Source organism: Ailuropoda melanoleuca, chromosome 4 (genome assembly GCF_002007445.2).
Source record: "Ailuropoda melanoleuca isolate Jingjing chromosome 4, ASM200744v2, whole genome shotgun sequence".
In the NCBI taxonomy this organism is placed as follows: domain Eukaryota; kingdom Metazoa; phylum Chordata; class Mammalia; order Carnivora; family Ursidae; genus Ailuropoda; species Ailuropoda melanoleuca.
The window spans coordinates 79,814,129-79,840,887 of NC_048221.1; the positions used below are offsets into that span (position 1 = coordinate 79,814,129).

Below are 26,759 nucleotides of genomic sequence, written 5' to 3' on the forward strand. Positions count from 1 at the left end.
TTTAAAATGCACATTAGAGGGGGCCTGGGTGGCTCAGTCAGTTAAGCATCCCACTGGATTTCAGTTCAGGTCATGATCTCAGAATGGTGGAATTCAGGCCTGGGTCAGACTCCTCACTCAGTGGGGAGTCTGCTGGAGATTCTCTCTTATCCTCTCCCTCCACCCTTCCCCCCCCAAATAAATCAATCTTAAAAAAAAAATGCACACTAGATTTTGAGTGTTAGTACAAAAAAACTAAAACATCTCAATTTTTATATGGTTACATTCTGTAATTGATATTGTCAATATATTGGAATAAGTATATTAAATTATTTTCACTTGTTTTTTTTTTACTTTTTAAATGCAGCTTCTAGAATATTTTAAATATGCATATGATCACATCATATTTCTATTGGACACTGCTGGTCTACATGATTAAGAAATTTTGATTGTCATGGGGAATCATTGGTTATTTAAGGAAACTCTTAGTTTTAATTAATATTACTCTAGGCTTAATTTAGGTATTAAAAAGGAAAGGCAGTGGTTGGGGAAGGAAGAAGGAGATATGAAGAGGTGGAACAAGGAGAAAAGGAGAGTTTTAGGGCAGCGAAACTATTCTGTATGATACTATAATGGTGGATACATGACATTATACATTTGGCAAAACCTACAGAACTATATATCACAAAGAGTGAACCCTAATGTATATCAATACTGGTCATCACTTGCAGCAAATATACACCAATGCAAGATGTTAGTAATAGGGGAAACTGGTTGGAGAGTAGGCATGGGAGTGTATGAGAACTCTGTACTTTCTGTTCAATTTTTCTGTAAACCTAAAATTGCTCTAAGAAATAAAATTTATTAATTCTTAAAAAAGGGAAATGTAGAAGATTTCCTGGGAATATTACCTGACCAGGTTAATTATCAACAATACAGGGATGCCAGGGCGGCTCAGTAGGTTAGCGTCTGCCTTCAGCTCAGGACATAATCCTGGGGTTCTGGGATCGAGTCCCATATCAGGCTTCTTGCTCAGTGGGGAGACTGCTTCTTCCTCTGCCTGCTGCTCCCCCTGCTTGTGCTCTCTCTCTCTCAAAAATAAATAAATAAAATCTTAAAAATATATATATATCAAAAATATGTTCAGGACCTGGCATATCCATTCCACAAAGACAAATTGTTCTGAAACTCCTTAATGGAATAATTTTAGTTTTCACATATATTATTTGTAAGTTGCTTATATGAGATCTCTGCATTCATGTATCTGTGTGCCTGCTGTTACTAAAACAGTCTCAAGGGAATATCTTTAATTTACTAAAAGTGTCATAAAAGGGGGCGCCTGGGTGGCTCAATCAGTTATTGGACCAACTCTTGATTTTGGCTCAGGTCATGATCTCAGGGTCATGGGATTGAGCCCTACTTCAGCCTCCATGCTCAGCACAGAGTCAGCTAGAGATTCTCTGCCTCGTCCTCTGCCCCTGCCCCCCACTCACACACACACACTCTCTCTCTGTCTCTCTCAAATAAATAAATAGATAAATCTTTTTTAAAAAGTATCATGAAAGGATAATTACAGAAAAGTGGTAGATTTACAACTTTTATAATAAATAGGGATGAATACTGAGACAATAATATAAGCACTCTCCTCTGAAGCAGAAGAAAAATACAAATTTTATATTATTGAGCTCAGTGACTTCTAAAATGTCAGTTTTTGATGGATGAATTAAGAGTTACCCAGTGTTCATAGAACGGTCAACAAAGCATAAGGAAAGGAGAATGTTGCTGATATACCAGAATTAAATGTAGAGTTGGTTACACGTTAGTGTAACTACATGTAACTATCACTCTCACTAACAAGAAAATTCTGATGGGCATTTAAAATGCTTAAAGGAAGAATATAAATTCTTGAGCATCATAATAATTAGAGAAATAATTACTCAATGAATTATTTTTGAAATTATCTTACCAGAAGTAGTTTAAAGTTTCCAGATGCCACAAGTTGGTAACTATCCTCTTAGAACACTGCAAGAGATCCATTCAGCTTGATGGAATTATAGAATCTCAAAGTTGGAAGGACTCTGGGAGGTCGGGTTGATCAATCTGCCTCCCATTGCAAAAATTCCCTAAGGAGGTTTTTTTTAAAGTTGGTCATTTGTGGTAGATTAAAAACGGCCACAAACTTTTTGCAACAACTCCCATCCAGAGGTAGGGTCAATTTTCCCACTTTTTCTGAGCTGGACTTGTGACTTTCTTGACCAATAGAATGCCCTGGAAGTGAGTTGCAAGCCTAACCAGCAGAGGCACTGCAGTTTTGATTCTTACTCTCCTGGAACACTGAGGCTGAAGATAAGACACACACGGGGAGAGAGACCTCACTGTCCCAACCATAGAGCTGAGGTCCCCAGAAATGTGAGATCATTTCAGATTCTGCCGTCAACCCACAGAATCATGAAAAATAATAAATCGTTATTGCTTTAAACTACTACTTTTGGGGATGGTTCATCACACAGCATAAGCTAATTTAAACATCATCTATTTTGTGCTTTATTTATTTGTATACGAAATATTTATTGGGTATTTACTCTGCACCAAGCATTCTGGAATACGGCACTGAATAAATCAGCACAGATGTGCTTGAACATTTTCGATAAAGGGAGACTCACTACTTAAGGAAATACCCCATTCTAGAGTTCTACCTTTTTGCAGGAAGCTGAATTGATCCATAATCTGGTATACATTGAACAGGTTAATTGTCCTTGTATTATGTTTGCCCCCCCAAAAAGAGTTAAAAGGCACAGGATGACTATACTCCTATCTAGATATTGCAGGATGTGGACTCCAGAGTGGGTTCAGCAACCACAGGAGAAAGATGAGAGGGAGATGCCTGACAAATCTATTTCAAGAGCTGTGCACAACTTTTTTGTCTAATGAAAATGATTTGCCAATATTCAAGAGCACCATTGAATTACATTCAACCTTTCTATTTTTTTTTTAAACTGAAATATCATGTTGGCACTCCTAAGGGAAAAACTAACAGCTTGCTATGTCATTGTCCCTACCATTTTGCATGAAATGCACCTTTTTGTGAAATGCAGCTCATGGTTCTGGTTAACAGCTTGACTTCTACTAAGTTCATTCTGTAATAAGAATAGAAATATAGATTTATAAGATCAACATCTTCACCCATGCTAGTAAGCATTGAAAATTAGTGTTGGACTTAAAATCAATTTTTAAGTTCCAAAAAGAAATCACATAATAGGCGAGTGAAAGTCATAATTAAAATTGAACCTAGACTTTCTCCTTTAACCTTCTGGAGTCCTCTGCATTAATACCGCATTTCCTTAGGCTAAGTTCAATGTGCACCATTTCTCGGTGAAATTTATTGTGATCTAACAAAAGAACTATTTTTGATTCAGAAGAAAATTAATTTTGATCTAGTGGCACAAATCCAAGGAGAGAAATTCCTGAACCATCTTAGACAAATAAAAATCTATCCTCATGAGAAAAAAGAACTACAGAAAGGAGTTCATAAAATTATCCAAGTTATAAATAACTCGCTCCAACATCTCACCTATGCTTCCTAATACCTAAAGACTGAAGTATAATTTTTGCTGTTTTATCTTCCGTGGAAATAGAAACAAGGTAGTCACTATCTTTACAATAAACATTACTCATTTGCTCAACTAAAATCTGTTGACCTTCTAGCTTCTGCTGTTAAAGAATAAATAAAACATACTTCTTAACATCGAGGAACATATAGTCCAGTTTATAGAAGAATAGTTAGGTGTATATACATATATATAAATGTATTCATATATGTATGTATATATATGTGTGTGTGAATATATAGAATATACATAAATTAACTCATACAATAAATGTATTATATATATTATATACTCATAATTAATGCAACATAATTTATACTATATATGTATATATATTAGAGAGAGACAGACAGACACAAAGAGACATATTCCAGCAGGATTTAGGGAAGGCTTCATAAAAATAAATTAACCTTTCAAAGTAGAGAAAGAAGGAAAGCCATCTAATGAAAGTGGGACTAGCACCTACAGAGGCAGGGAGGGCTGAAACTCCAGCACAGATTCAAGGCATAGAGAGACATCTGGTATGGTCAGAGAGGTAGAAAGTGGCTGAAGATAAAACCAGAAAAAATAAACTGAACACAGACTGTGAAGGGCCTTGAATGTCATGCTAAAGAATGAAGGCATTATTCTCAAGTAAAGAGTTATTAAAAGTCTTTAAACAAAATGGTGGGAAAAGGGGTGCCTGGGTGGCTTGGTTGGTTAAGCCTCTGACTCTTGGTTTCAGCTCAGGTCATGATCCTGCAGTCGTGAGATCGAGCCCCAAATTGGGCTCAGTGTCAAGTCTGCTTCAGATTCTTCCTCTTTCTCCCTCCCCCTCTGCCACTCCCCCAATCACTCTCTCTCTTTCTAAAATAAATGAAATCTTTTTTAAAATGGTGGGATGACGTGATTGCTAATTTGCAAAAATAACACTGATAGAGGATGGGTTGTGGATGCTAGAGTAAGGAAACAATATTTAAGTGCAATTATAATATTACAGGTAATCTTTCCCCAATAACTTGGTTATAGCTACTGTGGCTTAAGTGAAACATAGCTACTACTTATAATTTGGGCAAAACTTGATGAGGACATGAACCAACAGCTTGGGAAATAGGAGAAGATAAATTTGAAAAACACCGAAGAAGCTGAACTCATAGAATTTGATGACTAATACAATGGAAGGGCCAATGGAAAAGAAGAAGAAAAAAAGGCTGAAGTAAGCTTTGTGCTTAGGTGGCAAGGTAAATTGGTGTTACCACTGTGAATGCAAAGAAATCAGGAGAGGAAGCACAGAACTGGTGAGTAATGCTGGGGAGAATAGGATGATGACCTTAGTTTTTAGATACTACGGTGAACTTGACTTGCCTATAGAATATTAGAGTAGAAACAATCAGGAAGCAGCTGCAAGGCCAGGCTGGGGCTTAGAATGGAGGTCTCTTCTGAAGACAAGGTACCTCAACTTGTAAGTTAAGTTTCATGGGTAAAGGTTTGGGGGAAAATTGTGGGGTGGGGGTGGTAGAGCAGGTGGATACATACTGTGGGCCACCCTTGGAGAAAAAGGCCTAGAAAGGAGCCATGGGAAATATCTCCGGATGTATGTGAACAATGGTATTTCCACTTAACCTTTACTTTTTCCAGGCAAAACAAATCAAAACAAAAAGACAACTTTTGCTTTTCTTCATAGGCCTTTAGTTGGTATCATTTTATCTTCTCCAAAACCTTAAATATTAAACTTAGAACTCAAAATGGTATTCCAGTAAGTACTCAATATAATTAGTTATATTTAGCACTAAGTAATCTATAGTAATAGGGACAGCACCAATAATTTAAACCACAGATAATCCTTAAAACCTCATTAAGCTGGTAGCTCCAAACTCTTGCCCAAAAACAAGAATAGAATTGCCTGGTGGACTTTTGCCTCTATGTGTAACTAACCACCCTCTAATGAAGACACTGAAGTGAAGGAAACTGTTGGAAGAAAAGCAGTAAGAGATTAAGCAAGCTCCATTAAATTAAAAAATTAGACAATAAATGATTCTTTTATACACCACTTGTATTCATGAGGTATAGGATTTTTTTTTAAATCAACAGATACATACTGCTCAGTATTCAACTTGTTTTCTACTTTCCAAAGAACTCAGGAATACATTCATCACTGGAAATGCCAGAGTGTATTGCCTTGCCTGTGTCTTTTTGGAAACTCACTTTCCTTTTATTGCTACAAACTCACTGTGATCTGGCATTTCCATTTTATCTTAGTATTATTTATTGTCCTGGGTGGAAATTTTTCCTGTCAGGTAGTAGTAGAAATGTAAGTCATTTCTGAATAAGGTACCTAGAATAGTCAAATACATAGAGGCAGGAAGTAGAACAGTGGGTATCAGGGGCCAGAGGGGAAATGGGGAGTTAGTGTTTAATGAGTAGACAGTTTCAGTATGGATGATGAAAAAGTTCTGGAGATGGACGGTGGTGGTAGTTCTTCAACAATGTGAATGTACTTAATGCCACTGAACTGTGCACTTAAAAATGGTTAAAATGGTAAATTTTATGTCATGTATATTTTACCACACTAAAAATTTTTAATTGCAATTTTTAAAAAAATAATAGAAGTTTTGGAAGTTAAACTTGATAAACCTCACAGGAAATAGAAAAAAGAACAAAAAGATGTATCAGCAACAAACAAGTAGAAATTATAGGTTTTTTTAAAAAGCAGTATCATTTACAACAGCGTCAGAAAACATGAAATATTTAAGGATGGATTAAATAAAATTTGCCCACTACCATTACACTGTGAATATTGCTGAAAGAAATTTAAAGAACTAGAAGGACTTTAACTCGATATCAAGATTTATGATAAAGCTACAATGATTAAGACAGTGTGGTCCTGGCATAAAGGTAGACAAATAGATCAATGGAACAGAATACAGAGTTCAGAAATAGACTCACAGACCTACAGTATATAGCTAATTAATTTTTGACAAAAATACCAAGGTATTTCAATGGGGAAAAAGATAAGTCTTTTCAACAAATGGTGCTAGAACAAATGGATATCCATATGCAAAAAAAACCCAAATCAATCAATAAAAAGAATCTTGATTCTAATCTCACGTCATATGCAAAACATTAACTCAAAATGAATCATGGGCCTAAATAGAACAGCTATAAACTATAAAACTGTAAAATTTCTCAAAGCAAACATAGAATAAAATCTTGGCAAGGATATACAATAAATGCTTTTGCAAGTATAAAATGGTACAGTCACTTTAGAAAATCATTTGGCAATTTCTTATGAAGCTAATCATACCTAATTACATGAACCAGAAATTTCATACCTAGGTATCTATCCAGAAGAAATGAAAACTGGAAATGACCGATATGCCCATCAACTGGTGAATGGACCAACAATTTGTGGCTTTGGAATCCTACCCTGCAATAAAAATAAACAAACTATTGATGTACAGATCATGAAAGAAACTCAAACGAATTATATTAAATGTAAGAAGCAAGACACAAAAGCCCATATACTATGTGATTCTGTTTATGTGACATTTTAAAACAGGTAAAATGCCCAGGGGGAGAGGGAAAGGAAGGGGGTTGATTACAGAGGGGATGAGGGAACTCTTTGGAGTGATAGTGGTGAGGGCTATATGACTATATACATAGTCAAAACTCATTGAATAGTACAATTAAAATGAGTGAATTTTATTGGATAAAAATTTTATCTCAATAAAGAAGGATTTTTTAAAAAATGACAAAGAGACATAATACAAAAGACAAAAGATAAGAAATTTAGGCAATCAATTTAGAAGGCCTATGAATCACTAACAAGAGATCCACAAAGAAAGAACAGAAAAAACACTAAGTTTCCTATTAATCTAATTTGTCCTCTAGAAAGGTGAACTTGCAGTATGGTATTTCATGCTGCATGACAGAGCACTATTTAAGTTTACATTTTAACTTAACCTTATAAATGTGTGCAGATTTTTTGAAAGTCAAGAAATGTTTTAAGACTATTTCTTAAACAGTATCCCTTCTCTAAATCACCCTTTTTTGCTATGAAATTGATAGTGCTGTAAATACAAGTCTACCTTAAATTGTTATTTAGATCTTAGAATTGGGGTTGGTTTTATTTTCAGATGACTATATACTATGCAACTTTTTTTTTTGAGATCTATTTTTTCTCCTGTTTTTTCCCCCAAAACTGAGTTTATTTAAACTAAAAACAAAAACAGTTAACCCATTTCTCCCACCCCTCACCCCCACTTCTGGCAGCTACCAATCTGTTCCCTGTATCAATGAGCTTGGGTTCTGTTTTTTAGGTTCATATATAAGTGAAGTCATACAGTGTTTGTCTTTATCTGACTCATTTCACTCAGCACAATACCTTGTTGTTTCATCCATGTTCTTCAAATGGCAAGATCTCATCCTTTTTATGGCTGAGTAATATTCTATTATATGTGTATATGTATATATAGCATGAGTATATGTAACATACACATACACACACAACACATCTTCTTTATCCATTCATCTATTCTATGTAACCATCAGATTGTTTCCATATCTTGGCTATTATAAATAACGCTGCACTAAACATAGGAGTGTATATATCTTTCCATTTTTTTTTGTTGTTGTTGTTTTCTTTGGGTAAATACCCTCTAGTGGAATTATTGGATCCGATGGTATTTCTATTTTTAATTTTTTGAGGACCCTCCATATTGTTTTCCACAGTGGCTGCACCAATTTGCACTCCTACCATTTTTTCCTTTTTCTCTACATCCTACCAATATTTGTTATTTCTTGTCTTTTAAATATTAGCCACTCTAACTAGTTTGAGGTGAGATCTCATTGCAGTTTTGACTAGCATTTTCCTGATGATTAATGATATTGAACGTATTTTAATTTGCCTGTTGGTCTTTTGTATGTCTTCTTCAGAAAAATACCTATTCAGATCTTCTGTACATTTTTAATTCAGATTATCTTTTGCTATTGAGTTGTATGAGTTTTTTATAGATTTTGGTTATTAGCCCCTTATCAGATAAATGACTTGCAAATATATTCTCCTATCTGGTAGATTGTCTTTTCACTGTCTTGATGGCTTTCTTTGCTATACAGAGCTTTATAGTATCATGTAGTTTGCACTTGTTTACTTTGCTTCTGTTGCTTTTGCTTTAATGTCAGATTCAAAAAATCATCACTAAGACCTATGTCAAGGAAGTTACTGTGTATGTTTCTTCTAGGAGTTTTATGGTTTCAGGTCTTATATACAAGTCATTAATCCATTGTGAGTTTAATTTTATGTATGGTGTAAAATAGTTGCCTAGTTTCATTATTTTGCATGTGGCTATCCAGTTTTTCTAACACCATCTATTGGAGAGACCATCCTTTCTCTCATTGTATATTCTTGTCTTCTTTGTCAAAAATTAATGACCATATATGTGCAGGTTTAATTCTAGTGTCTCTATTCTGTTCTCTTTATCTATGGGTTTGTTTTTATGCCAATACCATACTGCTTTAATTACTATTGCTTTGTAATATAGTCTAAAACAAGAGAATGTGATGCTTAAAGAGACCTACACCAAAACATATAATTAAAATGTCAAAAGTTAAAAACAAGGAGAGAATATTAAAAGCAGCAAGAGAAAAACAACTTCTACCATACAAGGGAACCTCCATACAATTAATCAGGAGGGTTTTCAGCAGAAATTTTGCAGACCAGAAGAGAGTGGCACACTATATTTAAAGTGCTAAAAGAAAAAAATTCCAGTCAAGAATATAAACTATCGCTGGAAAGATAAATATATAGTAAAGGTAGTGGTTTGGTCATTTACGAAGCTAGTATGAAGGTTAAAAGCAAAACTGTAAAAAAGACCATGATTACAATAATTCATTAAGGAATACTCAATATAAAAAGACATGGAGGGGCGCCTGGGTGGCGCAGTCATTAAGCATCTGCCTTTGGCTCAGGGCGTGATCCCGGCATTATGGGATCGAGCCCCACATCAGGCTCCTCCGCCAGGAGCCTGCTTCTTCCTCTCACACTCCCCCTGCTGTGTTCCCTCTCTCACTGGCTGTCTCTCTGTCAAATAAATAAAATCTTTAAAAAAAAAAAAAAAAGACATGGAATGTGACATCAAAACATGAAACCTGGGGGGAAGGGAGAGAGTAAAAATATTGAGCTTTAGAATGGGATCAAATCCAAGTTGTTATCAACTTAAAATAGACTGTTATAGATATAAGTTGTTCTATGTAAGCGTCAAGGTAAACACAAAGCAAAAATCTATAATAAATACACAAACAATAAAAAGAAAGGAATATAAGCACACCACGAAAGAAAATCAAACCACAAAAGAGAGAAAGGGAAGAAGAAAGGAACAGAGAAGAACTACAAAAACAGAAAACAATTAACAAAATGGCGATAAGAACATACCTATTAATAATTACTTTAAATGTAAATGGACTAAATTCTCTAATTGAAAGACAGAGTGGTTGAATGGATAAAAAAATAAAAACAAAAAACAAGTTCCATCTATATGCTTCCTACAAGAAACTATTTCTGATGTAAGGACACATACAAAGACTAAAAGTGAAGGGATGGGAAAAAAAATTCCACGTATATGGAGACCAAAAGAAAGCTGGCATAACTATACTTATATCAGACAAAATAGACTTTAAAAGAAAGACTGTAATGAGACAAAGAAGGGTATTACATAATGATAAGGAGTCGATCCAACAATAGGCTATAACAATTGTAAATATTTATATACCTAATATAGGATACCTAGATATATAAATCAAATATTAATAGATATAAATAAATAAACACAGACTTTATTAACATATCTATAGGGAGAAATAGCCATACAATAATAGAGGGAACTTTAGCACCCCACTTACATCAATGGATAGATCCCCCAGATAGAATCCAATAAAGAATTATCAGCCTCAAATGCTAAATTAGATGAGATGGACTTAGATATTTGCATAACATCCCATCCCAAAGCAATAGTATACACATTCTTCTCAAGTACGCAAAGAACATTTTCCATGACAGATCATATGCTAGTCCACAAAACAAGTCTTAATAAATTTAAGAGAACTGAAATCATATTAAGCATCTTTTCTGACCACACACAGTGGTCTGAAACTAGAAATTAATTAAACAAAGAAAGCCAGAAAATTAAAGAAGATTAAATCACATGCTACTGAACCAATGAATTAAAGAGGAAATTTAAAAAACACTTGGAGACAAATGAAAACAGAAATATAACAAAACTCACAGGATGTAGCAAAAGCATTTCTAAAAAGAAAGTTAATAACAATAAATGTCTACCTCAAGGGAAAAAAAAGTCTTAATCCATCTTTACACCTCAAGGAACTAGAAAAAGAACAAATGAAGCTCCAAGTTAGTGGGAGAAAATACAGTTTATAGCAGAAATAAGTTACTAAAAAAACAGTAGAAAAGATAAATGAAATGAAGAACTAGTTATTTTAAGAGATAAACTAAAATGACAGCTAGACCCATCAAAAAAAAAAAAGGATTCAAATGAATAGAATTAGAGATGAAAGAGGAGATGTTACAACTGATGTCACAGAAGTACAAAGGATCATAAGAGACTACCATGGACAATTACATAACAAATTGGACCATGTAGAAGAAATAGATAAATTCCTAAAAACCCAACTTACCAAGGCTAAATCATGATGAAATAGAAAATCTGAACTGAATAATTATTAGTAAGGAGATTGAATCGGTAATCAAAACCTCTCAACAAACAAAAATCCAAAACCAGATGACTTCACTGGTGAATACTATCAAACATTCAAAGAAATACTAACAGCAGTCCTTTTCAAACTCTTCCAAAAATAGAAGAGGAGGGAACTCTTCCAAACTCATTTTATGAGGCCAGCATTACCTGGATACCAAAAGCAAACAAGGATGCCATAAGAAAAGCAAATTACTGGCCAATATCCTCAACAAAATATTAGCAAATTGAAGTCAGCAGTACATTAAAAGGATCATATACCATGATCAAGTAGGATTTGTTCCAAGGATGCAATGATGGTTTAACACAAAATGAAGGATAAAAGTCATATGATCATCTCAATAGACACATAAAAAGCATCTGATAAAATTCAACATCCACTTATGATAAAACCCAGCAAAGTGGATACAAAGGGAACATACCTCAACATGATAAAGAATAGAATTGAATATTACTCAGCCCAAAAAAGAATGAGATCTTACCATATGTGCAAGTTGGATGGACTTAGAGGGTATTATGCTAAGTGAAATAAGTCAAACAGAGAAAGACAACTACCATGTGATTTCACTTTTATGTGGAATCTAGAAAACAAATGAACAAACAAAAACAGAAACAGACCCATAAATACAGAGAACAAACTAATGGTTGCCACAGGGGAGGGGGAAAGGGGACTGGGAAGTATAGTCTTCTGGTTATGGAATGAATAAGTCCTAGGGATGAAAAGTATAGCATAGAGAATAGAGTTGATGGCACTGTAACAGCACTGTACGGTGACAAATGGTAGCTACACTTGAGGTATACAATGTATACAGTTGTTGAATCCCTATGCGGTCCACCTGAAACTAAAATAACATTGTGTGTCGACTATACTTTAATGAAAATGTGTATAATTCAGTGCTAGCCATTGTTCACCCTTTGACAAGACAATGTGATTCAGTAGAGCACGATTTTAGATCCAGTTCTGTCATGTTACAACAGAGTGACCTTCAGGAACCTCTGGGCCTCACTATCTCCCTTGTAAATCAGGGAGTTCAACTAGATGACTGGCTTCTAGCCCAGATGTACCTTCAAGATTTTGTCTTTACTGTTGTTTATTGTTAACTTTTCATTTTTTTAAAAAAAGATTTTATTTCTTTATTTGACAGAGAGACAGCCAGCGAGAGAGGGAACACAGCAGGGGGAGTGGGAGAGGAAGAAGCAGGCTCCCAGTGGAGCAGCAAGCCCAATGCGGGGCTAGATCCCAGGGCCCTGGGATCACGCCCTGAGCCAAAGGCAGATGCTTAACGATTGAGCCACCCAGGCACCTCTATCGTTAACTTTTCATTTCTCTTTCGAACCAACACAAATATTGGGGTGAGCAGCTCAGAAAGATCTATTTTACGGAAGGACATTTTCAACAATGCTCTAAACCAAAGATGGTGCTGGCAGACTTGTTACAGCATTCAGCAGACTCTATAAATGTACCGAAATCTTTTAGAGCCTTTTTTGAAAGAAGACAGTTTCCTTTTATATATTTCAAAGTAAGAAAATAAAGAGAAAAAGGAGAGTCATACAGTGTGTTTAACTTAGATGAGCTTCTGTTCTCAAACTTTATCTTTCTCATTTCTAAAAGCAAATATGAAACTATGTAGAAAGCTGAATAGACTTGGAAATATACTTAAGAAAACCATAGTAAAGTCAGTGATTCAGCCAAATTTCTTAATCAAAAATATAAAAAATATTGCCGGCAGAACTTTTATTAGAGGAAAAAATGAAGAGTTCCCATAAAGGTCTAGTTGATATGTAATATATTATTCCTGCAGATTTTTAACAGTATATTATTTTATTTAACAAAAATGTTAAAGTTACATTTTTACTTATTTTTATTTTTTATTTTCTCAAAGTTACATTTTTAAGTGAATATGCACATATCCCTAAAAAAACTAACACGGGATCTCTCAGCAAGTAATTAGGTATTGTTATGAGTTGAACTGTATCTCCCCAAAAAAGATATTTTGAAGTCCTCACCCCCAGTACCTCAGAATGACCTAATTTGTAAATAAAGTCCTTGCAGACGTAATTGGTTAAGATGAGGTCATACTGCAGCAGAGTGGGTTTAATCCAATATGACTGGTGTCCTTCTAAGATGAGTAGAAGACAAAACCACATAGAGAAGATGGCCATGTGAAGACAGAGGCAGAAATTATAGCAGTGCTACCACAAACCAAGGAACACATGGGGCTTCCAAAAGCTGGAAGAAGCAAGAGTGGATCCTAGAAGATTTGGAGGGAGCATGGCCCTGTCAATACCTTGGTTTCCTACGTTTGGCCTCCCGAAGTGTGAGCATGACAGGATAAATTTCTTTTGTTTGAAACCATCCATTTTTGTGGTACCTTGTTACGGCAGACATAGGAAAGTAATCTAAATATATAGCCAATGTTACACCTGTGCTCATGCACACACACACACACCCACACAGAGAAAGAGAGATTTCATTTCAACCCAGTTACTGGATTTTTAAAAATCTAATATAATGATGACATTTGGGCTCTGAACTTGAGTAGTTAATTATAGCGATGCACCATGCCTTAAAACATTTACACATTCTCTTTAGACATTGCATTTCCAAATATTTTGTACTGTAGGGGAACTAAGTGAAAAGAAAAAACAAATATTTACAAGGAAAAATCACACACTATCTTTGGGAGAGGCAGAACAGCCTACTCAGAGGATAAAAACTCAAAGGAAAACAGCTACAAGAGAACTATTTCTTTTTTCCTTTCTTTTTTTTAAGAGAACTATTTCTACATGGGAGCTGAGTTACAACATTTGTTATTACTAGACCATATGAGTCTCAAAATAAGAATTTGACAGCAATAATAATTTCATAATTTTATGATGAAACTTGGAAAATTTTCACAGGACAACTTTAAATATGAAAACAATGAGCAAAGTTGTGATAGATACACAATTTTTTTCATGTCCATTGATATTAGATTTAGAATCTCTATGTGACTTAATTTTTTGGAGAAAAATTGAAAACTCTATTGAAAGATGTTATAGAGACTAAAAAGATGTAAAGAGATGTAAGACTCAGTATCATAAAGGAGGTGATTAGTCCCAAATTGATTAGTATGGTCAAGAGAGTTCAAAAAAATTCCCAAGGCTTTTATATGAAATCAGACAAGGTATTTATAAAATTTACATATAATGAATAGTTAAGACTAGCAAAGACTCCCTCAACTCCCTTCCCCTATCTGGCTCTGTGAAACCACAACCCCAGTTAAATCCAACTCTGCTTTATCTAATTTTTGCACCGTCATAGCTGAACGTAGCTAGAGAAAAACATACAACTATGTCAACCAATGTGAATTCAGATTCATCGTTACTGATCTCAGGTGTACCCTAATGCTGTCAATCACACTACTTGTGTGACTTTATTAGAAATGTTCTTGCGAAAATTTTTAGGGAGTCATGAGCACTTCTGGGTCTTAACTTACGCATTAAGATTCAAGCATGGCATTCCTGTCTGTTATCTTTACAGGGTCATACTGATTCTTCAAAGCCTTACAGACAGTTCATAATCATTCTCCATAGTAAGATCAAAACCTCTTCAAAGCAATAATCTATTTGTTCCATTGCTTCCTCAAGTCTCATCCTAGCTTAGTTATCAACTTGACTTTCATCTCTTTTGCCACTTCTAACAGAGCTCTGCTGTTATATCCAGCACCGAGGGCCACCACCTGGGAACACAGCATTCAAATGAGTGATACTACTACCTGTAATAAAAATTAGAAGGGAAAATATTACATTAATTTGTAGCTACAATGCTCTTTAATTATTTTTTATTCGTAGATAGATTCCAAATCTAAAGCTTGTAAGAAAGGTGGCATTTACAAAAGGTAAGCCACCCTCAAGAAATGGCTAGAGAAGTAATGACAACCAGGCCCGCCAGGCCAGTTCAGAAGCACTTAGCTCTGCAGGCTCACAAATGAGCTGCATCAGCAGATTTGTCAATCCTGTTAGGTGTATTTTTAAAACATGTTCAACAATTTGGTAACCGCTGTTTTGAATACAGCCTTCACTATGAGAAAGTGAAGGCAGGGTTAAAAAGCAAAGATTCTAGAGTCAAACTTACTTAGGTTTACATCCTGACAGTACCATTTACTTGGTTTGTGATTTTGAGCAATTATCATCTCTGTGCCTTATTCCTCATCTGTGTAATGAGGATCATAATTGTGGTCACCTCATAAGGTACTTTCAAGAATTAGTTGAATAATCACAAAATACTTTTAAGACTGCCTGGAACACAAAAGTACACTATACATGTTGGTTTTTATTCATAAACATCATTGAGGATAGGCTTTGCCATGATGGCAGAGGAGTAGGAGACCTTAGATTTGCCTGGTCCCAGGAATTCAGCTAGATAGCTATCAAATCATTGTAAATACCCGTGAAGTCAACCAGAGAGCTAAGAGAAGAATTGCTGCACTTCTACAAATAGAAAAGTGACCACTTTCTGCAAGAATGACAACACAGAAAAACTCACCTCAAAAAAGAGAATAAGAGGCAGTACTGACTGCCAGGGACCTAATCAGTATGGATATAAGTAAGATGTTGAAACTAGAGTTCAGAATAATGATTATAAAGATAACAGCTGGGCTTGAAAAAAAGCATAGAAGACACTAGAGAATCCCTTTCTGGAGAAATAAAAGAACTAAAATCTAATGAAGTTGAAATAAAAAAAAGCTATTAATGAGACACAATAAAACATGAAGGCTCTAACTGCTAGGATAAATGAGGCAGAAGAAAGAATTAGTGACATAGAAGACCAAATGATAGAGAATAAAGAAGCTGAAAAAAAGAGGATAAACAACTACTGGATCATGAGGGGAGAATTTGAGAGAAAATTGATACCATAAAGCAAAACAATATTAGAATAACTGGGATCCCAGAAGAGGAGGAAAGGGGGGGCAGAAGGCATGCTGGAGCAAATTATAGCAGAGAACTTCCTTAATCTGGGGAAGGAAACAGACATCAAAATCCAGGAGGCACAGAGAATCCCCCTCAAAATCAATAAAAATAGGTCAACACTGTGACATATAATAGTGAAACTTACCAATATCAGAGACAAAGACAAAATCCTGAAAGCAGCTCGGGACAAGAGGTCCTTAACCTACAGAGGTAGAAACATAAGGCTGGCAGCAGACCTAACCACAGAGACCTGGCAGGCCAGAAAGGACTGGCATAATATGTTCAGGGTGTTAAATGAGAAAAATATGCAGCCAAGAATACTTTATCCAGCTAGGATGTCATTCAAAATAGAAAGAGTGATAAAAAGCTTCCAGGACAAACAGAAACTAAAAGAATATGTAATCACCAAACCAGCCCTACAAGAAATATTAAAAGGGATCCTCTAAGCAAAGAGAGAACCCAAAAGTAACATAAACCAGAAAGGATCAGAGACAATATACAGTAACAGTCACTTTACAGGTAATACAATGGCACTAAATTCATATCTTTCAATAGTTGTTCTGAATGTAAGTAGGCTAAGTGCCCCAGTCAAAAGACACAGGGTATCAAATTGGATAAAAAAATAAGATCCATCCATATGCTGTTGGCAAGAGACTCATTTTAGATCCAAAGACACCTCCAGATTGAAAGTGAGGGGGTGGAAAACCATTTATCATGCTAATGGACATCAAAAGAAAGCTGGGGGTAGCAATCCTTATATCAGACAAATTAGATTTTAAACCAAAGACTGTAATAAGAGATGAGGAAGGATCATAATTAAAATGTCAATCCAACAAGAAGATCTAACAATTGTAAATATTTATGCCCCTAACATGGGAGGGGTCAATTATATAAACAAATTAATAACAAAATTAAAGAAACACATTGATAATAATACAATAATAGTAGGGGACTTTAACACTCCACTCATAGCAATAGACAGATCATCTAAGCAGAAGATCCACAAGGAAATGAGGGGTTTGAATGACACACTGGACCAGATGGACTTCACAGATATATTCAGAGCATTCCACCTTAAAGCAACAGAATACGCATTCTTCTCCAGTGCACATGGATCATTCTCCAGAATAGATCACATACTGGGTCACAAATCAGGTCTCAACTGGTACTAAAAGACTGGGATCATTCCCTGCATATTTTCAGACCACAGTGCTTTGAAACTTGAACTCAAAAACAAGAGGAAATTTGGAAAGAATTCAAATACCTGGAGGTTAAAGAGCATCCTACTAAAGAATGAATGGGTCAATCAGGAAATTAAAGAAGAATTTTAAAAATTCATGGAAAAAAATGAAAATGAAAACACAACTGTTCAAAACTTTTGGGATGCAGCAAAGGTGGTCCTAAGAAGGAAGCATACAGCAATATAAGCCTTTCTCAAGAAATAAGAAAGTTATCAAATACACAACCTAACCTTACACCTAAAGGAGCTGGAGAAAGAACAGTAAATAAAGCCTAAACCCAGAAGGAGAAGAGAATTAATAAAGATTAGAGCAGAAATCAATGAAAAAGAAACCAAGAGAACAGTGGAACAGATCTACTAAACTAGGAGCTGGTTCTTTAAAAGAATTAGTAGGATCAATAAGCCCCTGGCCAGACTTATCAAAAAGAAAAAGAAAGGACCCAAATAAATAAAATCATGAATGAAAGGGGAGCGATCACAACCAACACTGAAGAAATACAAACAATTATAAGAACATATTATCAGCAACTATATGCCAACAAATTAGGCCACCTGGAAGAAATGGATGCATTCCTAGAGATGTATAAACTACCAAAATGGAAATGGGAAGAAATAGAAAACCTGAACAGACCCATAACCAGCAAGGAAATTGAAGTAGTAATCAAAAATCTCCCAATAGGGGCACCTGGGTGGCTCAGTCATTGAAGCATCTACTGCAAAGTGGCAGATATAAAATCAATGTACAGAAATCAGTTGTATTTCTATACACGATGAGACAGAAGAAAGAGAAATTAAGGATTTGATTCCATTTACAATTTCACCTACAAAGACAAGATACCTAGGAATAAACCTAACCAAAGAGGCAAAGGATTTGTACTCAGAAAACTTATAGAACACTCATGAAAGAAATTGAGGGAGACACAAAGAAATGGAAAAATGTTCCATACTCATGGATTGGAAGAACAAACGTTAAAATGTCTATGCTACCTAGAGCAATCTATACATTCAATGCAATCCCTACCAAAATACCATCAACTTTTTTTCACAGAGCAGGAACAAATAATCCTAAAATTTCTACGGAACCAGAAAAGACCCCAGATAGCCAAAGGAATGTTGAAAAAGAAAACCAAAGCTGGTGGCATCACAATTCTGGACTTCAAGCTCTATTACAAAGCTGTGATTCAAGACACTATGGTACTAGCACAAAACAGACACATCGATCAGTGGAACAGAAGAGAGAACCCAGAAACAGACCCTCAACTCTATGGTCAACTAATCTTTGACAAAGCAGGAAAGAGTATCCAAAGGAAAAAAGACAATCTCTTCAACAAATGGTGTTGGGAAAATTGGACAGCCACATGCAGAATGAAACTAGAACATTTTCTTCATCATACACAAAAATAGATGCCAAATGGATGAAAGACCTAAATGTGAGTCAGGAATCCATCAAAATCCTAGAGAAGAACAAAGGCAGCAACCTCTTCAACCTTGGCCACAACAACTTCTTGCTAGACACATCTCAAAGACAAGGGGAACAAAGGCAAAAATGAACTATTGGGACTTCCTCAAGATAAAAAGCCTTTTGCACAGCAAAGGAAACAGTCAACAAAACCAAAAGACAACCAACAGAATGAGAGAAGATATTTGCAAATGACATATCAGATAAAGGGCTAGTATTCAAAATCTATAAAGAACTTCTCAAACTCAACACCCAAGGAACAAATAATCCCATCAAGAAATGGGCAGAAGATAAGAACAGACATTTCTCCAAAGAAGACATCCAAATGGCCGACAGACACATGAAAAAATGCTCAACATCACTTGGCATCAGGGAAATACAAATCAAAACCGCAATGAGATACCACCTCACACCAGTCAGAATGGCTAAAATTAACAACTCAGGGAACGACAGATGTTGGTGAGGATGCAAAGGAAGGGGAACCCTCCTACACAGTTGGTGGGAATGCAAGCTGGTCCAGCTACTCTGGAAAACAGTACAGAGGTTCCTCAAAAAGTTGAAAATAGAGCTACCCTGCAACCCAGCAATTGCACTGTTGGCTGTTTATTCCAAAGATACAAATGTAGTGATCCACAGGGGCACCTGCACCCCAATGTTTATAGCAGCAATGTCCCCAATAGCCAAACTATGGAAAGAGCCCAGATGTCCATTGACAGACGAATGGATAGAGAAGATGTAATATATGTATATAATGGAATACGACTCAGCCATCAGAAAAATGATATCTTGCCATTTGCAATGATGTAGAGGGAACTAGAGGGTATTATGCTAAGCAAGATAAGTCAATCAGAGAATGACAATTTTCATATGATCTCACTCATAAGCAGAATTAAAAAAACGAAACAGAGATCATAGGGAAAGAGAGGAAAAAATAAAACAAGATGAAATCAAAGAAGGTGACAAACCATAAGAGACTCTTAATCATAGGAAACAAACTGAGGGTTGCTGGAAGGGAGAGAGGTGGGGGGATGGGGTAACTGGGTGATGGACATAAGGGGGGCACAGGATGTAATGAGCACTGGGTATTATATAAGACCGATGAATCCCTTAACTCTGCCTCTGAAACTAATAATACACTACATGTGAAATAATTGAATTTAATTATGAAAAAATTATTGAGGATATTTTATGCAGTAAAATAAGAATTTTAGACAGTACAAGTCTTGGGGAGTTCTGAGAAGGTACTGCAATCCTTAGATGGTTGGGAGGTTGGATGGACGGATGGATAGATAGATGGATGGATGGGAGGGAAGGGAGGAAGGATTGCTAATATTTGTTCTGTGTGGAAAATCTCACTAAAGAGATAATATCCCTTTTGCTTTTTTCAAATTACTTCTACTAACACCATTCTCAACTCATGGATAAGAGAAGTATTGATAAGATATACCATCCATGAAGTTCATTTAGCACCATCATGACATGTAAATACATTAAAGCCATATTCTTTATGTATTAAAATTGTATATTGTAACTTAGGCGATACTTATTTTTCTTAGCACCATTCACCCTCACCTTCTTCGAAACAGAGTTGTAAGGATCTGGTAGGAGCCATATATCACTATGCTCTATTATTTTCAGTAATTAGGCAGTGGGCCTTGTTCCTGACTAGGCAATACCCAGGAGAAAACCAGAGGTGGTAACATAAGCACCAGCCAGAGTGAGGATAGCATAACGCAGCCAATGCGAATTGGCCCAAGGAAACTTGAAAAAACTTCAAATAAAAATAGGGATAAGCAATCCTCCATGTCCCAGGAGAGTATGCTACTCAAAAAACACTGTGGCTCTCTTGAGTTATTTCCTGCCACTAGGAAAAGAGATAATCAGCATTGGGTACCTATCTGGGCCAAAAGTGGCCTCAGGCCCATGAAAATTAAAAGCTGGTTTTCTATGGTCAGCAAGAGCGTTGTAGCAGGCACCTCAGGGGATAGTAGGTGGGCCCTACACAGGGCTGGATCCCTGGCATCTATGTTTGTACCGTTTCCCACTCTCAGGTCCAGAGTTGACCAACCAAGGATGCTCACATGACTCTCGTCAGGCCAAACAGGGTCTCAGTCTCTCTGACTCTCTGTCTCTCTCTCTCTCCGAATTCGCACTGAGAGATAAGAAGCTGGGCTGCTCACCTGAACAGAGGATGAGTATACTCAGGAGCAAAGGGACAGTTGTGTTTGGACTTGTGCGGCCAAAGCAACAAAGTCAGTCTGCAGTGAGAATGAGAGAGAGAGAGAGAACAGAACCCAATGGGTACAGTCAGTCAGACGAAAATTAGCTGCTTGTGTTCTTGATGGATTCCAAGTCCTTGTTCCAATCCTTCCTGAAACCTGGCTGCGCTTTCTGCCTTCCTTGGGATACTCTATTCTTAAAATAAATTTCCTTTTTGTATAGTGGTTCCATATAAATTTCTGTTACTTACAACCAAAAGAGCCTTGACTAATGAAGCTACAGATATTATTGTATTATTGATGGTATTCAAATCATTTTTTTGGGACACGTGGGCGGCTCAGTTGGTTAAGCTTCTGCCTTCAGCTCGGGTTGTGATCCAGGGTCCTGGAATCGAGTCCTACTTCGGGCTCCTTGCTCAGTGGGGAGCCTGCTTCTCCCTCTGCCTGCCACTCTCCACTGCTTGTGTGCTTGTGCTCTCTCTCTGACAAATAATCTTTAAAAAAATTAAAAATAAAATCTTTTTGTTGATGGTCATCTATAAAAGGCAGTTGGGCATGAGACTTCTCTGGTTGACCTTTTTATGTAGTTTTGACCTTCAAATTATGTAACTGTATTACCTATACAAAAAATAATTAATTTAAAATTTTTGTTGAAATAAGTTCTGCATATAGTGGTTTATGTTTTTCACATCCAAATTCAAGACACCTCATATTTAACGCAGAGTAAAATAACAGGTCAGAATTTTAAAACTCAGTCCCATACCCGTTAGAAGTTTTATAATGGAGGATCAGAGGATATGCAATAAGATATATATTTCCTATGTTCAGGTAAGAGGCTTGAACTAAAAGCATGACTGGTATCCAAAGAGGAACTCAACCTTCATGGATCTCTCTGTGATGCCATGAAAACTCCTGACCTAGAGAAAACACACAAATGTAAAACATGGAATTCCAAATGGTTCATGCACGCTTTGAGGCCCATCCATGGATGCCAACATAGGACAACTTAATGGGTGGTGAATTTACATACCTGAAAGGACTAAATAATCACACAATTGGTACTAAGTATTGTAGCATGTGGCACAGAAAAAGAGTGTTAACAAGTCAGATATAGAGGAGATCAAGGGATCTGAATGATTTGGGGGGATTTTTGAAGGAGCTGAGAAATTATCTGCCTCAAAATATTAGCAGGATTTGGGGACATAGAGGACATAAAAAACAGAGCACGGGCATAGTGCTGAAAAGAGCAAAGTGGGCATGGGAACCATAAGGACACAAGTCTAGCTGGAGCAGGAGTTTGTGCTGGATATGAATAGCACCCAGCACAGAGTTTGGGATTTGGGTACCCAATTAATAATAATAATTATTGTTGTTGTTATTACAAATGGAAGAGCAAGATAAGGTCATATAGGTAAGTGGAGACCATATTCTAGAGGACCTTCAATGTCAGAGCAGTTAAGTCATTGTATGGTTTTAAGCAGGAAAAGAATTTGATTCAGTCAAACTATTTGGAACACATAAAGAATGACTTGGAGAAAGTGAAGGGAAAATAGGTAGTAGGAGTATTTCATCGGGCTTTATAGTACTAAAGGTAACTAGTGTTTAAACAAGGGTGGTAGAGGCCCACCTGGGTGGCTCAGTCAGTTAAGCATCTGCCTTTGGCTCAGGTCATGATCCCAGGGTCCTAGGATCGAGCTCCACGTTGGGCTCTCTGCTCAGTTGGGGAGCCTGCTTCTCCTTTTCCCTCTGCCCCTCCCTCCACTCTTTCTCTATTAAATAAATAAATAAATCTTAAAAAAATGAACAAGGGTGGTAGAGTGGAAATGAGAGATATATTGGAAAGACTTTAAAAAAATGGAGAGGACTCGAGGACTGTGTATTAGTGATATACAGGGGATAAAAAAGAGGGAATAGAGAAAATATTTTAAATTGATTGTATTATTATTATTTAATTATTAAATGTTACTAAATTAACCTATTTCTAGATTCTCCAAGTGCTGCCCTATTGGAAGGTACAAACATTTCCAAGGAAGCCACCCATAGTTCATCACAAAATGAAGCTGAGATGTGACGTAGGAGGGAATCAGGTTTCTCCTCAGCCATGAACAGCTTTTAACTGAATGTGTAGGTGGTGATAATGTTAAATGTACCACACAAAATCACAGATTCTTTTTTACTCATAAGGAATTTCTATGGTATACGTGCCAGCTACCAGCCACTTTCAGCCTAGACTTGTCTGTGCTTTTCACAGCTTCTGCTGTGTAGATGAAATTTTAAATGAATTTCTAGTAGTAGGATCCAAAACATTCTCGTACTGTGTTAAGCACGATTCATGGTAGTTGGAGGTTTTCCTTCTCTCTTGCTGATCACAGTGGGTCTGCTGCTGCTGCTGGAGCTCAGCACCGCGAGGGAAAATAAAGTGGTGCTTCTGATTGCTAAGAGAAATGGGGGGGGGGGAATGACAAAAATGAAAGTTTTAGAAATCATCCCTACAGTCAAGGTATATGGACTTCAGTCAACCACAGAATAGCTCAGTCAGTTGTCCTCGGCACACTGTAGAGTCAAAAGGCAATAGTGGCTTAAGTTGTGGTCTTCAGAAGGTAAGAATAAGAACTGGCACAAGAAGTCAGAAAACATGGGCGCCCGTATCAGATTTATCTCTCACTATGGAGATGACCTTGAGCAAGTCAATGAATCTTTTTTTTAAACCCAGCCTTCAGCAAGCTATCATTTTGAGAATAAATGACATGTTGTCAAAGCTGTTTGTAAATGTAGGGGCGCCTGGGTGGCACAGCGGTTAAGCGTCTGCCTTCGGCTCAGGGCGTGATCCCGGCGTTATGGGTTTGAGCCCCACATCAGGCTCCTCTGCTGTGAGCCTGCTTCTTCCTTTCCCACTCCCCCTGCTTGTGTGCCCTCTCTCGCTGGCTGTCTCTATCTCTGTTGAATAAATAAATAAAATCTTTAAAAAAAAAAAAAAAGCTGTTTGTAAATGTAAACCAGCATAGAAAAATAAAGTATTGCTGGGATTTTTTACTTTTGTTTTACCTGTGTTGATCCTGACTCCTCAAACACGAGCTCTATGACTTAGGCTTCATTGGTTTTCTTTTTCTTTTTTAAAAAATACTTAATACATATAGTAAAAACTTAATCATTTTTCTTTTTTTACTATTATATTCAATGAGCCAGCATATAGCACATCATTAGTTTTTGATGTAGTATTCAACGATTCATTAAAAACTTTATCATTTTTAACTAATGATGCAGGGAAGCGGAAAACTCTCCTGGAATGTCATTGGCTAATAGGAAGGAGCTGTAGTCAGCAGATGGGTATCTTGCTGTCTACCACATCAGTAGTAGGAGAAAGAAAGAAGATGGAGTGAGGAAGAGAAAAAAATAGTTCTTTGAATTTCTAACAACCTCCTGAAAAACACATGGAATTTAGTTGCTTATTGTTCATTACAAAAAGCCAGTTCAACGTCCGGGACTCCAAAAGGAATGGGAATAGGGCAATAAAATTAATAATAGTATCCTGATAATTATTATTTTACCATTTTAATCTTTTCGACTTTTTTTGAAGTTTCATATCTTTTCTCATTTTAGTTATCATTATTGCACATGGTTGTTACATTTTAGTTGTATCTATTTTTCAAGTACATTGATCCCTTAGCGATGTCTGTTGAATTTTCATGTCAGTTGAAGTCGTGCATTTTTTCCCATCCCCATCTATTCCTTCATTTAGTAAATATGTATGCAGTTCCTACTCCATGCTGAACACTGTATTAGGCACTGGTTATGGAGTGGGAAGCAACAGAGGCACTGCAGTGTGTGCGGCTTTCAGTCTGGTGGTGGAGTAAGCCCAAGGCTTCTCGTTGACCCCCAATATCCACTATCCCCTTCCCCCAGTTTGTTATGCTGAAGAATTCTAATAGCAATCATCATTCTTCCCCTAAATTTTAGTACGCATCTTTAAAAAATAAGAACATTTTCCTACATAGCCAAAATAACGTTATCACAGCTGACATTAGTAATTCCTTTTTTAAAAGATTTATTTATGTGTTAGAGAGAGAGAGAGAGAGAGAGAGAGAGAGACAGAGTGGGGGGGATGGGCAAGGAAGAGGGACGGAGTCTCAAGCAGGCTCCGCACTGAGCACGCCCATTGCAGGGCTCAATCTCATGACCTTGAGATCATGACCTGAGCTGAAATCAAGAGTAGGGTGCTTGAACAACTGCACTACCCAGGTGTCCCTCATTCCTTTTTTAAATTGAAGTATAATTAACATACTGTGTTATAGTAGTTTCAAGTACACAATATAGTGATTCAACAGTTCGATATATTGAACAGTCTATCATATCTTAGGAACCACCCATTTTGACATTTTTCCAGTGGTCCACAAAGTGTCCTTCATAGCTCTCCAGTCCAAAGCAGGATCTAGCTGAGGATCACACATCACCTCTGGTTGTAATGTCCCTCAGCCTCCTTAAAAGAAATCAGTCCTTATATTCACAAGACTGAAATGCTAAAGAGACAGGACTAACTGTCTTATAGAATGCCCCAATTTCTCAGTCTGTGTGATTTCTTCTTCAGGGTATCAATTACTTTCTCTTTTCCTTGTAATTCCTGTAAACCTGGAAGTTACAACAAAAGGCCCAATTAAAATCCAACATTTTCTTTTCTTTTCTTTTTTTTATGTAGGCTCCACACCCAGCATGGAGCCCAATACTGGGCCTGAACTCATGACCCTGAGATCAAGACCTGAGCTGAGATTAAGAGTCAGTCACTTAACCAACTGAGGCACCCAGGCACCTCTAGACTCAACCATTTTTTGGCAAGATTTCACCATATGTGGTACTGTGTACTTCATATTGCATCATATCAGGAAACAGCATATTTGACTACTGGATTAAGGTGAGGACAGACAACTCCTCTGCTATAAAGCTACTTTTTTTTTCCTCCTGTGAACAAAAAGTAATCTGTAGAGTTTTGTGGGGGGTACTTTATGACGGTTCTTTTCTCAGCCATTCACCTAATAGGTGAAGATTTTATTTACTTATTTGAGAGAGAGAGAGAGGGAGGGAGGGAGAGAGAGAACAAGCAGGGTGAGGGGCAGAGGGAGAAGCAGACTCCCTCCTAAGCAGGAAGCCCAATGCAGGACTTGATCCCGGGACTCCAGGATCATGACCTGAGCTAAAGGCAGACACTTCATGGACTAAGCCACCTAATAGTTTTAACACAAACTGATAATCTGTGCTCAAGCAATAATTTCATTAATGAATTCACCATTTTTAACTGTGCGTTTAGCCTCTTCCACCTTGAATAAAGACCACATTTACCTTCCTGATTCCTGCTGGATGGAGCAAGATGGCTGGAGCTTGAGCAACCATTTTGGACTGTGAGGTGGCCATGCTGAATTTGGTGGAGCAGTGAATCTAGGTCTCCTATGACCATGGAGCTATCAAACTAAACTTAATCTATCTAGCTCTAAACTTGTTTATATGAGTAGAAAATGAACTACTATTTTTTCAGCCACTGTATTTTTGGCTTTCAGCAGTTGAACC

The 26,759-nt window shown here is 36.7% G+C and overlaps 1 long non-coding RNA gene across 1 annotated transcript in view; it reads right to left on the reverse strand.

Moving 5' to 3' along the window:
• Positions 1-26,759, reverse strand: part of LOC117801969 — a 37,820-nt gene that overhangs the window by 572 nt on the left and 10,489 nt on the right. Inside the window, exon 3 of the long non-coding RNA XR_004624892.1 lies at positions 6,899-6,993. This is a non-coding gene — a long non-coding RNA (uncharacterized LOC117801969). The remainder of the gene's footprint in view (positions 1-6,898; positions 6,994-26,759) is intronic.